The following is a 12,979-nucleotide window of genomic DNA, read 5'->3' on the forward strand; positions in this document are numbered from 1 at the left end:
GCATTTGACAATGTTACCAGCCATATTGGGAATACAGGTAATGCAGGAACACTGTATCTCACAAGCTTTCACTCTGTCATTTCCCCTCTTATTCCTGGTGAAATGTTAGAGTGGAAAACCACCTGGGAATGAGGAATAACATGTAAAAACTGGCAGAGAAAGTCCAAATCACATTATTCCTGTTTTTCAGGAAAAGACCTGGGAGTGCCTGCAATCTGCGAGTAACTATACTCGCAGTAGCAGAACTAATGCCTATGGAAAGGTCATACGTGGTATTTGAGCGTTTCTTGTGATAGTCCCCTATATATATATAGTAAGAAGATTATTGCTACAGCCAGCAGGACAGTAGAAGTGAAGATGCGTGCAACTTTATTTTTTATCCAAAACCTCCCCCTCCTCAGAAATTGAAACAAAGATTGTAAAAGTCAATAGGTATTGGCTGAGATATCTATTAGCTGTTAAACATTACAAACTTCATGAGAAGTTGCCCCCTCAAGAATGTGTGCGCATCTAAGGTGGCTATCTTTGAACACATTTTGTTTTATATTAACAAATCCCATACAAAGATGGCAACTGTGGATTCAGGCACATCCACGGTGCCCGACTTTGAATGTGATTTGCTAAAATAAAACAAACTAATTTGAAGCTGCCCCTCACACGTGTGTTTCCATGTGTGGGTAGTCAAATTAGAATAGTCGCAAAACAAAGAGAATACTCAGTGAGTCTAGGTGGGAGGAAGACAAGTGCATGAAAAGGATTCTGAGCAGGAAGAGAGCAGGGAAAATTAATGAAAAATTCATGAAACGTTGCCCCCCAATGATGCGTATGCATCTATGATGGCCATCTTTGAACACTTTTTGTTTTATTTTAACAAATCCTGTACAAAGATGGCACCTGTGGATTCACGTGCATCCGCAGTGCCTGTCTTTGAATGTGGTTTGCTAAAATAAAACAAACCATTTTGAAGCTGCCACCCACACATACGATTCCATGTGCAGGCAATCAAATTAGAATAGTCACAAAACAAAGAGAATACTCAGTGAGTCTTGATGAGAAGAAGACAAGTCCATGGGAAGCATGGACAGCAGGAAAAGAGTGGGGAAAAATAGTCCCTTTTATACAAAGGAAAGCATGGTCTGAAGCCAGCAGTGGAAATGTACACCATCCAATCAGAAGACTGTGAGACCAAAGTGGTCCTGGGTGGGGCAACCAGAAGAATAGGGAGGAAAGAAATTGAATAAGGAACAGCCAAGTGGGATACACAACAAACTCATCAAACCATGAGTGATTTATTGGAAACAATAGGTCTAGTCAACAGTTAGATTTGTCTGTAGCCGAGACATGAAAATGGGCAGACTGGTGTGTGCAAGGCGCCCGTCCCCACAGGCCTTGAATAATAGCATATTCAGAGAGTGCCCTTGAATTAAGCCATGAGTTGGTTGCCTGATTCTGAACCCCCCTTTGAGCCACAAATATGCTTGGGTTACACAGATTTGTCTGGGACTTTCCACCAATCTGTGCGAACACTTTTCAAAATGCTCACCCAGGGCTAACTACGAGACTCATGTCTACATTTTCACTAGTTCACCATTAACAAAAGGTTTGGGAGGTGTATTAGAATAGTAAAGCTTTTCGTACTGAGCCAGTTCTGTACACTGAAAGTGTTCAGTATGAGGTCCTTTCCCTTAGTTTCTGATATTGGCATAGAAGCTGGACTGGCTCTGGTAAGAAGATCTTCTAAATGGCTTATTTTATGTTCTCCATTACGAATATTATAGAAACGTCTCCTGGTTTGTTATCAAATAAAACATTATTGTTGAAGACTGTAGCTAGCTCCAGAGATGTTAATGGCTTCTTGTTTACCTCTTCATGGCTGCCTGCAACACAATACCCCTATTTTCTTCCTACACTGCTCTTTTTTCTTTGAGCAATGCTCAGTATCACAGTTAAAGTCCATCCAATACATTGAATTCAATTCAATTCAACTTTATTCAGGTACAAAAAAACGTTCAGACATATGCAATAAAAGCATAAAAATTATGCAATAAAACTCATAAATAATTAAGACAGTTCTTAAAACAGAGCAAACACAAGGAGATGAAGGACCAAGTGCTGAAACTTTTAAGACACTCACCCCCAGTCACAGATCTGGGTTGAATCCATCATCGTTCTTTAGCTCACTCTGCAACCTCATTGCAACCCCAGCGATATGCAAATCAGTCTTGCCCCTGTGCCTCATGAGAACAGTTTAGCCCGAACTATCAAGCCAGGTCTTCCCTGAACCGGAAACAAGCATCCTGGGAACGGTCTTCCCTGAACCGGAAACAAGCACACTGGGAACGGTGTCGGGGTAACACTCCTCATCAGCTATGCTAGCTTGAATCCAGTGGCAAAGTGAGCAAGGGACCCATGTCTGGGCACACCCTGCCAACTTAGGGCGAACAAAGCAAACACAAGGAGATGATGGACGGAGTGCTTAAACGTTTCAGACATTCACCCCCATTCACAGATCTGGGTTGAATCCATCATAGTTCTTTATCTCACTCTGCCACCTCAGTTCAGACCCAGCTAAATGTACATCATTCTTGACCCTATGCCTCAGGGGAACAGTTCAGCCCAAACTGCAAAGCCAGGTCTTCCCTGAACCGGAAACAAGCATCCTGTAAATTACAATGTCATATCAACCATACAAGAAATAATACTGCATGAATATATATTCAGATTTAGTCACTATTTATCGAAATACAGACTCGGACAGCAGTTCACCAAAAAGCACATTTATGAGCGATTGACCCATCATCCTTGAGTTGAAGCAGCATACTGAATGCTGCCCAAAAGTCTGTAATAGTGTGCCTCTTTATCAGCGGGGAGCAAAAAAGTGCTTTGTGTACATAGAATAAAAAACTTAAAAGAATAGAAAGTGCAATGTGGATTGACCTGAGCTCCCATTACATGGGCAGGGCAAAGAGTCAGGTTTGCTTGAAAGCCAGAGGCGAAGCATAACAAACACTTGATGATGCCAGTCCTAAAGCAGAACAGTAAACTGCGCTCCCAGTGGCACAAAGATTTAGTCAGATACCTTTCAATTAAGATGTCTGTTCTAAGGTTCCACTATACTGACACACTTGTCTTCCTAATCTCGGTGGCCAATCTTCCATCACGTAAAAATTTGTACAGAGCTAGCTATACCTGCTTTTTACTGGTAGCAGGATAGCCGTCAGGGTTCTCAAAGAGATGCTGGTAACCAGTTTTATGCAAACAAGATTCCACCCCGGCTAGCCATGGGATATATTTATACCTTTATCACATCTAAGACAATCTGTAATAATATTTCTTGTAAGGCTTGCTTTCTTGTTTTTTCATACTGCTAACCATAGCAGGGGAGGACGGGCACTAACGTAATCCTCTATAAAAGGTAAATTCAATTCACTGTGACAGATAAAATAGGGAGAGGAAATGGGAGCCGCTAATACCCTATAGCAAATTCTATTTTCTTCTGCCTGCATAGTATTGCTTTTGATAATGCCTCATACCTCGTCCCTGTATGTAGCTATCAGAGACATTGAATTGTGAACATTTGCTAAAGGGGCAATGAGGGATCCCCCCTCCTGGACTCCGGTAGGCTAAACAATGAGCCAATCGCCTTGGAAAATGTATTTCTACAATGAGCAATATGCGCGGTCCAAGGTCCATTGGAAGCAAAAACGAGGCCCAGGTAAGAGAAAGTGCTAGTGCATTTTAAACTATGGTTGTCAACAGTAAGCAAGGACACATTATATTTCCTCAGGCCACAAGCTATAATATAAGATTTTGCAAAATTAATACGTAGGTCGGGCGTGGCCATAAAATCCACAAATCCTTGGACTAAAAGACGCAGAGCCCTAGGTGTGCGAGCCATCAGCCCAACATTGTCCGCATGCAGCAAGGATGGTAACAAGGAGCCGTGTACTTTGGGAACATCAGGGGTGATGGGTAATAAAAAGGGTGGAAGTTGTTAAAATAAAAAATAAATAAAAGAGGAGCTAAAACGCACCATTGTCTCACACCCCAAAACATTCCAATATCTCTAGAAACTTCCCCCTGAATATTTATTCTAATTCTGTCCTTCATGTCCCTGTGCAAATATGCTAAAAAGTGCACCAGTGCTTCATCCATCTCACATGCGAAAAGTTTCGACCACAGCTTTGAGCCATTGACGCAGTCTAAAGCTGAGGTCAAATCCATAAATGCTAAAAATAGCGGGGACTGCTGGGCTACAGTGTATTTCTCAATAATCAGATTGAGATTAAGGCACTGCTCAACTATGTTGACCTTGCTCCTAAAACTGTATTGACACGGTTATAGGATGGACTTCTACTTGGCCCATTCCTTTTACCTATTGTATAGGACCGTTCCCATAATTTTCAATGTAGTATCTGTTATGGAATTGGGCCTATAGCAGCCAGGTTGTGATCAGTCTTCCTTTTTAAAAATAGGAACTATGGAAGCGTGGCTTCAGCACCAACGAAGATGGCCGCCTTTACCTGAAGCTCCGCGGCGGTGCGGAGGGACGGGAGACCTCCAGGTGGCAATACACGTTGTGTGGGTCTCAAAATATCGGCGATTGGAGAGGGAGTCTTGCTTCACATTTTGTGGCGTTTGTGAGCATCCGGGGTGAGCATTTTATTAGCTTTCTATTGGCTTCATCTTCTAGTCAGGTCTCGCGGCCGCCATTTTGAGCATTTATTGCTCGGTTCCTTTGAATTCCTCTCCTCATGAAGGTTTAAACCCCTCAATGCGATGCAGTAAACACAATGTTTTTGGTCAAATTTTTACTGAACTTTGTGCTTATTGGTGAAAGATACCTTTATAAAGGCTTTTCTATGACATATTTTGTTTTTCTCTTCCTATGAGTGATGAATGTTTTTTTATTAACTGGCAGGGGAATTCTCTCTTTAATTACCTGTTTCTTTTAAGTCAGTATATGTTACTGTACTTAATATTTCCACTAGGGTATTATTGATATTATCACATGGTTTATGGCAAAAACACGAGCTACTCGTAGTGGCGTTCACCTTCCTGACCCTATTCCATTGGCGGATTATAATCCTTTCAGTGTTCTACAGGAAAATATGGAGGATTTGGAATCAAGCCATACATCTTCTGCCACAGGGGTGCGCCACACATCACCCCCCGTAATATGCCTAAACTGATATCTAAAAGTGACCCTCTGCCTCAGCAACAGGTAAACAAGTTAAAAAGGAACCGCCTTCTCCTACCAGTTCTCCATCACCTATATCTATGGAGTTCATTATTGAGGAAATATGTGCTCTAAAACCATGTATGGCATAAACAAATGTCCGCCTTCAAAGTCTTGAGGACAATTGGTCACATACAAAGCAAAAAGTTACTCTCTTGGAAAATCGAGTGGACTTTCCCGTCTAAAACAACAAGTGGAAAACCTTGAAAACCGTAATAGGCGTAACAACATATGCATCCATGGCCTTGTGGAGGGACTTGAGGGCCCCAATCCTCCTACTTTATTTCAATCTTTTCTCCCAAAGCTGCTTGGTCTTCCAGAATCTCCACCATTAAATATCCAGAGACCACATCGTTTGGGCTATGGCCCACAAGCTTCTTCTCCGTCAAACAAGCCAAGAGGTGTTATTTTATATTTTTTGGAGTATACTGATATACTTAAGGTCTTACAAGCTGCCAAACTTAGGGGAAACATTTCTTGGCAAGGATCCACTCTTTTCTTTGCTCAAGATTATGCAAAAACGATAGCAGATCGACAGAAGCAATTTCTGGACATGAGACCTGCACGTTGAAATTTGAAAGCCAGATATTGTTTATTTCATCCATGCCTCTTTAAAGTGACTTACAAAAATAAAACCACTAACTATGAAGATCCTGTTTTACTACAGCAATTTTTGGATTCCTGTAAGGAAGATGACATGGAAGTTGCCGGTTCATCGATGATTTGACTGTTTTGTTAACATTGTCATTATCTATTTTCTCCTTAATTTGTCATGTTTTTACAGTTGCGCTGTTTACTCATATATAACGCATTCTCCTTTTTACTATCAGGTATGGTTTTCACTCAGCCTGGATGATGTCTCCCCTTTCTCGTCCTGGACTTTCCCGGTTGGCTGTGCCGTCTTCCTTATGTGGCTCCACCAACCTCCATGTTCACTGTATGTCTTTTTGTTATTTCTGTATTTTTTCTCTGTCCTATCCTCTTTTGGTCGATCTTTTTGACTATATATTTTTCATCTAGTTCTTTTTCCTATCTCTTCATATATTATCTAAGTTCTTCTTCCTATTCCTTTCCCTTTCTCTTTTTCGTTTCCTCTCACTGGTCTTTTCCTGTCCCTTCTCTCACAAGTTATTTCTTGATATTTTTGGAGTTATGTTCCTTTTTCATATCATGTCTATTTATACTATTATTTTTCTCTTATCAGAAAATGTTTTTATTTTGCATTCATGTATTTCATGGATTGCAATTATTCCCATCAAATTTTTAAAAAATGTTTTGTAATTTAGGATGTCATTAAAAGTTTTATCTTGGAATGTTGAAGGTTTGGGGTCAACTATAAAGCGTCAAAGGGTTTTATCACACATTGCTGGTTTGAAAGGTGACATTGTTTTATTACAAGAAATTCATGTAACGCATAAAGAGATATCCAAACGTCAGTGACAATGGCTGGTCATGTCTTTGCTTCTCCTGGTTCGTGGAAATGTAATGGTGTAGCATTTTTTTGTCACAAACATTTAAATATTCATGTTATAAATCAAGAAGCAGACAATGAAGGTAGATGGATCTCAGTCTCTTTGCTATCTTACTATTTTTAATGTATACGTACCTACTAATCCTGATAAACTTTTTGGGCCCCAGATCTTCTCTAAATTAATGACATATAGTGATGATTATCTGATTGTTGGGGGAGATTGTAATATGTTGTTGACCCCTTAATTGATAGGCGTTCTCATTCTAAATTTATTCCTTCTTTTATACACTCTCAATTCACATCCACTATTGCTAAACGATCTCTCGTTGATGTCTGGAGACTATGCCACCCCACTCTTCAAGAATATACTATTTTCTCTCTTGTTCACTCCTCTCAATCACGCATAGATTATTTGTTTATCTCTAAAGCCCTTACACAACATATCACCCATTCTGATATAAGATCTATAATAATTTCAGACCATGCTCCTGTATCTTTAGATTTAGACTTACTCCCCCCTATTGAAGGAACAAGGAGATGGAGATTCAATAACTCCCTTCTATTAGTCCCCAAGTTTCCTCTTCTAAAACCATACAATCTTTTAATTCACATATTAAGCAACTAGAGCACCCCTTTTATTCTACAAAATCCCCATCTGATTTAGATGAACTTATCAAAGCCAAGTTTACGTTGAATAAACTTTCAAATGAATCTGCAAATTTATTTTTGCTTAAATCTAGTGCTAAATACTATGGAGCTCAAAATAAAGCTGGGAAGCTTCTCGCCAATTAACTTAAAATTAAAAAAGAGCGCACTAAAATGTATTCAATTTTAACTTCGACACACATTAGGGTTCATAAAAATGAAGATATTCTTGTAGAATTTACTAACTTCTATCAATCCCTTTATACTCCTGAATCTCCTTCTCATTACTTATCCTCTATCACTCCTCCTTCTCCTCTTAACATGGATTTTTCTTCCTTAGAAGATATTCAAATTAATGACATTCTGACTGCCATTCAGACAAAAAAAAAACGGTAAAGCTCCAGGACCTGACGGTTTTACTATTAAATTTTATGCTCATTTCTCCAAGATTCTTCTTCCTAAATGATATCAATTATTTCAGTATTTTATCTCTACCCAGAAATCTGGAGGATCTTTTCAGGAGGCTTTAATATGTCTTTTCCCTAAAGAAAACAAAGACCATACACTGTGCAAAAATTATAGACCCATCTCTTTGATCAATTTAGATTACAAGATATTTGCGAAAATACTTGCCCTTCGTTTAGATTATTTTTTACCCCACTTGATTGGGAAGGCACAATCTGGTTTCATCAAGGGACGGCATTTATCTGATAACACTAAATTGTTTTTTAATATCTTAAGCAAATCCAAAACATATAACGAGTAATTAGCAGCAATTTCATTAGACTAGGCGTTTGATAGAATCAGTTGGCCTTTTATTTTTTCAACGCTTGTTTGGTTTGGTTTTGGTCCAAAGTTAATTAATTATGTCTCTTTATTATATTCCTCTCCCAGGTCCTTTATTTTAGCTAATGGACTTTTATCCCCATCTTTCCCTCTTCATAGAGGAGTCTGTCAAGGTTGCCCCCATCTCCATTATAATTTAATCTTGCCCTGGAACCTTTTCTAATCAAAATTAGATTAAACTAAGTTATTAAAGGGTTCCCATTCCCATATGGTGACAAGCATTTTACGCTTTCAGTATATGCAGATGATATTCTATTATTTATTTCAAACTCACAAACTTCCTTACCAGCTTTTCTGCCAGCGGTAGATGATTTTGCCCTCGTCTCTGGTTATAAATTAATTGCTAATAAGTGCAAAATTCTACCTCTGAATAGACTATGCTTTCATGCTGATTTTTCATCCTCTTCTTTTCATTGGAATTCAAATAAAATTAAATACCTTGGGCTATTGTTCAATGCCTCTATTAAAGACACTATAGCTCTAAATCTGAAGGAGTTACTATCAATAATATCTTTGTCTACATCGGGATGGCATCCGCTATATTTATAATTGTAGGGTCGGCTAGATACTATAATAATGATGTCAGTCCCTGTAATATTGTTTTATTTATGCAATATTCAGATTAATATTCCTAAATCTTACTATAAAAAGTTATATAGCATCCCATCAAAATTGCTATGGCATAGTAAAAATGCTAGAATGTCTTTTTGCAAACTTAAACAACCTAAACATATGGGAGGAGTTAATTTTCCAGATTTTCCCTCTTACCATACTGCATTTTTTCTTAAAAAGCCTTCTTTTTTATTATCTGACAATACGAATGACTCTTGTGGGTAGAGGTTGAAAAATCTCTGTTTCATCCGTTCTCGTTTGAAGAATATATTTCCCTCTCTCATACTCCCTCAACATTATCTCTTCCTATTCTTAAAAATGCTCGAAAACTTTTCCAACCACTCTTCTCATCTACACAAGATGAACGTGCACAGTTTTTAAATCCAGCAATTTGGTATAATAAACATATAAAACTTCATAATAAATGTATCTTTTGGAAAGATTGGTTAGCTTCTGGCCTTAAATGGACCCATCAGTTTTTTCAAGATGGAAGCTGTATTCCTTTTTCAACAATTCAATCCCGTTTTCCTCTTCCATCGTCATATCAGTCCAAATACATGTCCTTGATTGCAGTGGCTCAAGCCTCCTATAATGCTCTATCCTCTAACCCTGCACTTACTCCTTCACCCCCTATTATAAGATCAATTTTATGTAGTTCTACATCTGCTTCTCAAATCTATAAACATTTAACAGATTTTCCCCTCGTTCGAGATAAACTAGAAATAGAATGTAGTGGGAAAACTGATCTGTGCATATTGTTTCCCATTCCACTATGGAATAAAATCTAGGCTAAAATAAGGCGGTCTTCTAGAGCAGCAAACACAACAGACTTGTTATCACCCCAGCTAAGCTTCAAAAGATTGACCCCGACCTTCCTGCTACTTGTTGGTCTTGTACTGCCTCACCAGCAGACTTCAAACATATGCTATTCGAATGTCCACTTATTCGTGTTTTTTGGACTCGAGTCTGGCAACAAATAAACAATATTTTTCATACACATATTCCTTTTTCTTTTACCCATATTTTTCTGAGGTTTCGTCCTCTCAAGCCACAGAGGTACGTATCATTGATTTACTCCTTGCTGTCGGCTTTCAACAAATTACAAAGTCATGGAAAGATATGTCTGTGGTCTCTTTTCAGGCATGGTGGTATGGAACCTGCTACAATCATAGGTTGGATAGAGCTTATGTATATCCCATCTCACTTGCAGTTAAGAGAGATTTACTTTGGTTACCTGTCACTGTGTCACTGACTTTTTAAATTTGTCTGCTAAAAAGACATCTTCACATAAACCCTGCATTGAGGAAGTACTCAAACCACCTTGACTTTAATAAAGTATTGTTGTTTAATTCATTATAACCTATTGTTACATGCTTATCTAATGCATTAGGAACTTTCATGTACTACTGTTTTTATTATTATTATTTTTTTATAGAGTTTTATATAGCGCGAACTAGACCCGAGAAGGTATCAGAGCGCTTTACACAAGCACCAGTTTCGTTACAGAAGAACACATTAATTTTTTTGTTAGGCATGGGGAGATTAAGTGATTTGCCCAGAATCACAAGATGTTTTAGCGTCGTTGCCGAGACTCGAACCGGGTTCCCCAGCTTTGAGGTCGACCGCTCTAGCCATATGGCTACATGAAGTAAATATTTTGTACCCCTCCTTCCCCCTCTCTTTTTCCTTTCTTCATATATGTTTTATCATTCCTTTTTTACATTCCATGATATGTACTCGCATTTGCTGGTTTCTGTTATACCTTTTTTCATCAAATAAAAGCTTTAAAAATGTTTTAAAGAAATAGGAACTAGGTAAAAGAGAATGGGCTAGACTGTTGAAAACGTTCAGTAATAAGATCTATTGGTACCCTGCCTGGGCCAGGGGCTTTGCCTCCGATAATCTGGTTTATAGCCTTTTCAACCTCACCCAAGGTCAGGTGCACAGCCTTATGGAGAGAAGTGACAGGAAGTTCACTTTCTGCTGAAATAGCAGCATAGATGTTAGTGAAGTGCACCTCCCAAGCCTCACTAGAGATATTGCAGCTAATAGGAGTCGATGTCTGATTCATTTGTCTCATGTCTTTCACAGCCGTCCAAAAGAGTTTACTGTTCTTTTTATTTGCCACCAAAACTAATGATCCCCACTGTTGGTCCAATGCTTCATTTTTCCTTGCTTAGATGACCTCTTTAGATTTCTTACGTAGAAGGGCCACCTCCAGGGGGGTCCTAGAGTTTAGTGTAAGGGCCATGCGTATTTGGCGGTTGGCAACAAAGCATTCGTGACTAAACGATCTAGGTTTGTTGACGGTTGGACGTGAGGGTCTCATTAACTGTTTCTTAATGTGAGAACAGAGCAGTTTAAATACCTCAGCCGCTAGGTAAGCAATATCATTCTCAGTTAGACAAGCCATGACCAAGTCTAATTTTTCCTTGGTCACTTTGTGAAATAAGATGGCAGGAGCAACTGCTCTCCATTTTCGGCTTAAGCCGTCAGTAGACGGTTCAAGACTTCTCGCTCCACATTCCCCTCTATAATTAGGCTTGGGGACACAGTGAAAGCAACCTTGATAGGGTTCTGACCCCATAATTTGATAAAACAACTTTGCTATACAGTAGTAATTCCTCCAAATTGGATGATATAAAGAAATAATTAAACTTTGAACAGCAATATCCATGACATTATCCAGATAAACAGCCACCAGATAGGACAATAACTCTGAACCCCTGGTATCAGTACTATTCTGGGCATGAATACAGTTATATGTAGTGACTTATCTAAGCGCGCCCAAAGAGATGCCCTGTGGGGTAAGCCTAGCATTTAAATCAACTCCTAAACAAAAACCTGCCAGTTGCCCACTATCACTAACAATATTTTGTAAGGAAGCGATATAATCAAATATAATAGGAAATTTTGTATTGGGATTAATATTAGAGCCATTATTATAAAAATGTATCAAATATAGTGTTGGACCTCTTTTGTACCTCCCTACCTGAAAATTATCATTTTCTGTTTCTATTGCATTGACACAACCCCCTGCCAAGATGTTTCTCCAAATGGCCAACCTGCCAGACGCACAAACTGATCTGGAAGGGGTTGCCGACATATTGTGACACACAAAACCCTCAATATCAATTTTATGTATCACCAAGTCTTCTGGAACTTTAAGATGTCATATTGTCTAATACAAGATAACCAATATGGTATCCAAATCTTAAATTGTAGGCCAGCCACGTTCCAACTCTAAATTTTTGGTGAGGAGTCCCCATGACCTGCGGCATTACCCAGACAGAATACAGCATGAGATTTAGAAGAGGGCAGTCTTTCGGGTGTAATAGGTGCTGCAATACATTGAATTACTATCTCCCACAAAACAGGAAGGGATAACAGGAGAAAAGGATAAAAGGACGGGTCTATTTCTTTTTGCAAGCGACACACCTTAACAACATACAGCTGGTAGATGGGCAAACAGACTTATGTAACAAATTACTATTATTGAAGTTGTCCGTCGTTATATAATTTTGAATGTATCCCACCTTAAAACCCATCATTACAAATTATTGCTGGATATGGTTTTTACTCCTGCAAATTCCAGCCATTTCCGTAGTCATTTCACAGAAGCAGACACTGCACGTATCTTCTTTAACTGCACTTTAATACAGACTTGTTGACAACAAGTCTTTCATGGATTAACCAAACTCATGGGTATCAACATCCTTCCCTCAATGAAACTGCTATTCTTAGGCTCCAATAAGGACATCTCACAGACATACACTGGTGTTACATTCACGGCAATTGTAATAGCCAGACTAAAGACTGCAGACAGGCGGGCACTGGTGGAATGAGATTCTAGACTTTTGTGATCTAGAGATGGAAGCTATACAAAATAGTCATGATCATTCTCATCTGAGAGCATTCTGGCACCCCAACCAGTGATCTCTTATCCGTAGACATTATTAATACGAAACTGGATTGATTTTATTGATACATCTTTCCCAAAATAAAATAAAAAAGGCAGTGTTGATGAAAACACAACATTCATTTTTCATGTACACTGACAGAGCACATGTTAGCCATTTTTGCCTCTGCAGGTTGCTTATAACAGGTGGAGGAAGGGGCTATGTCTTGCTCTATCTGCAAAGTACTATGTAAGAAAAGAGCCCGCT

Source organism: Triturus cristatus, chromosome 3_2, assembly GCF_964204655.1.
Source record: "Triturus cristatus chromosome 3_2, aTriCri1.1, whole genome shotgun sequence".
In the NCBI taxonomy this organism is placed as follows: Eukaryota; Metazoa; Chordata; class Amphibia; order Caudata; family Salamandridae; genus Triturus; species Triturus cristatus.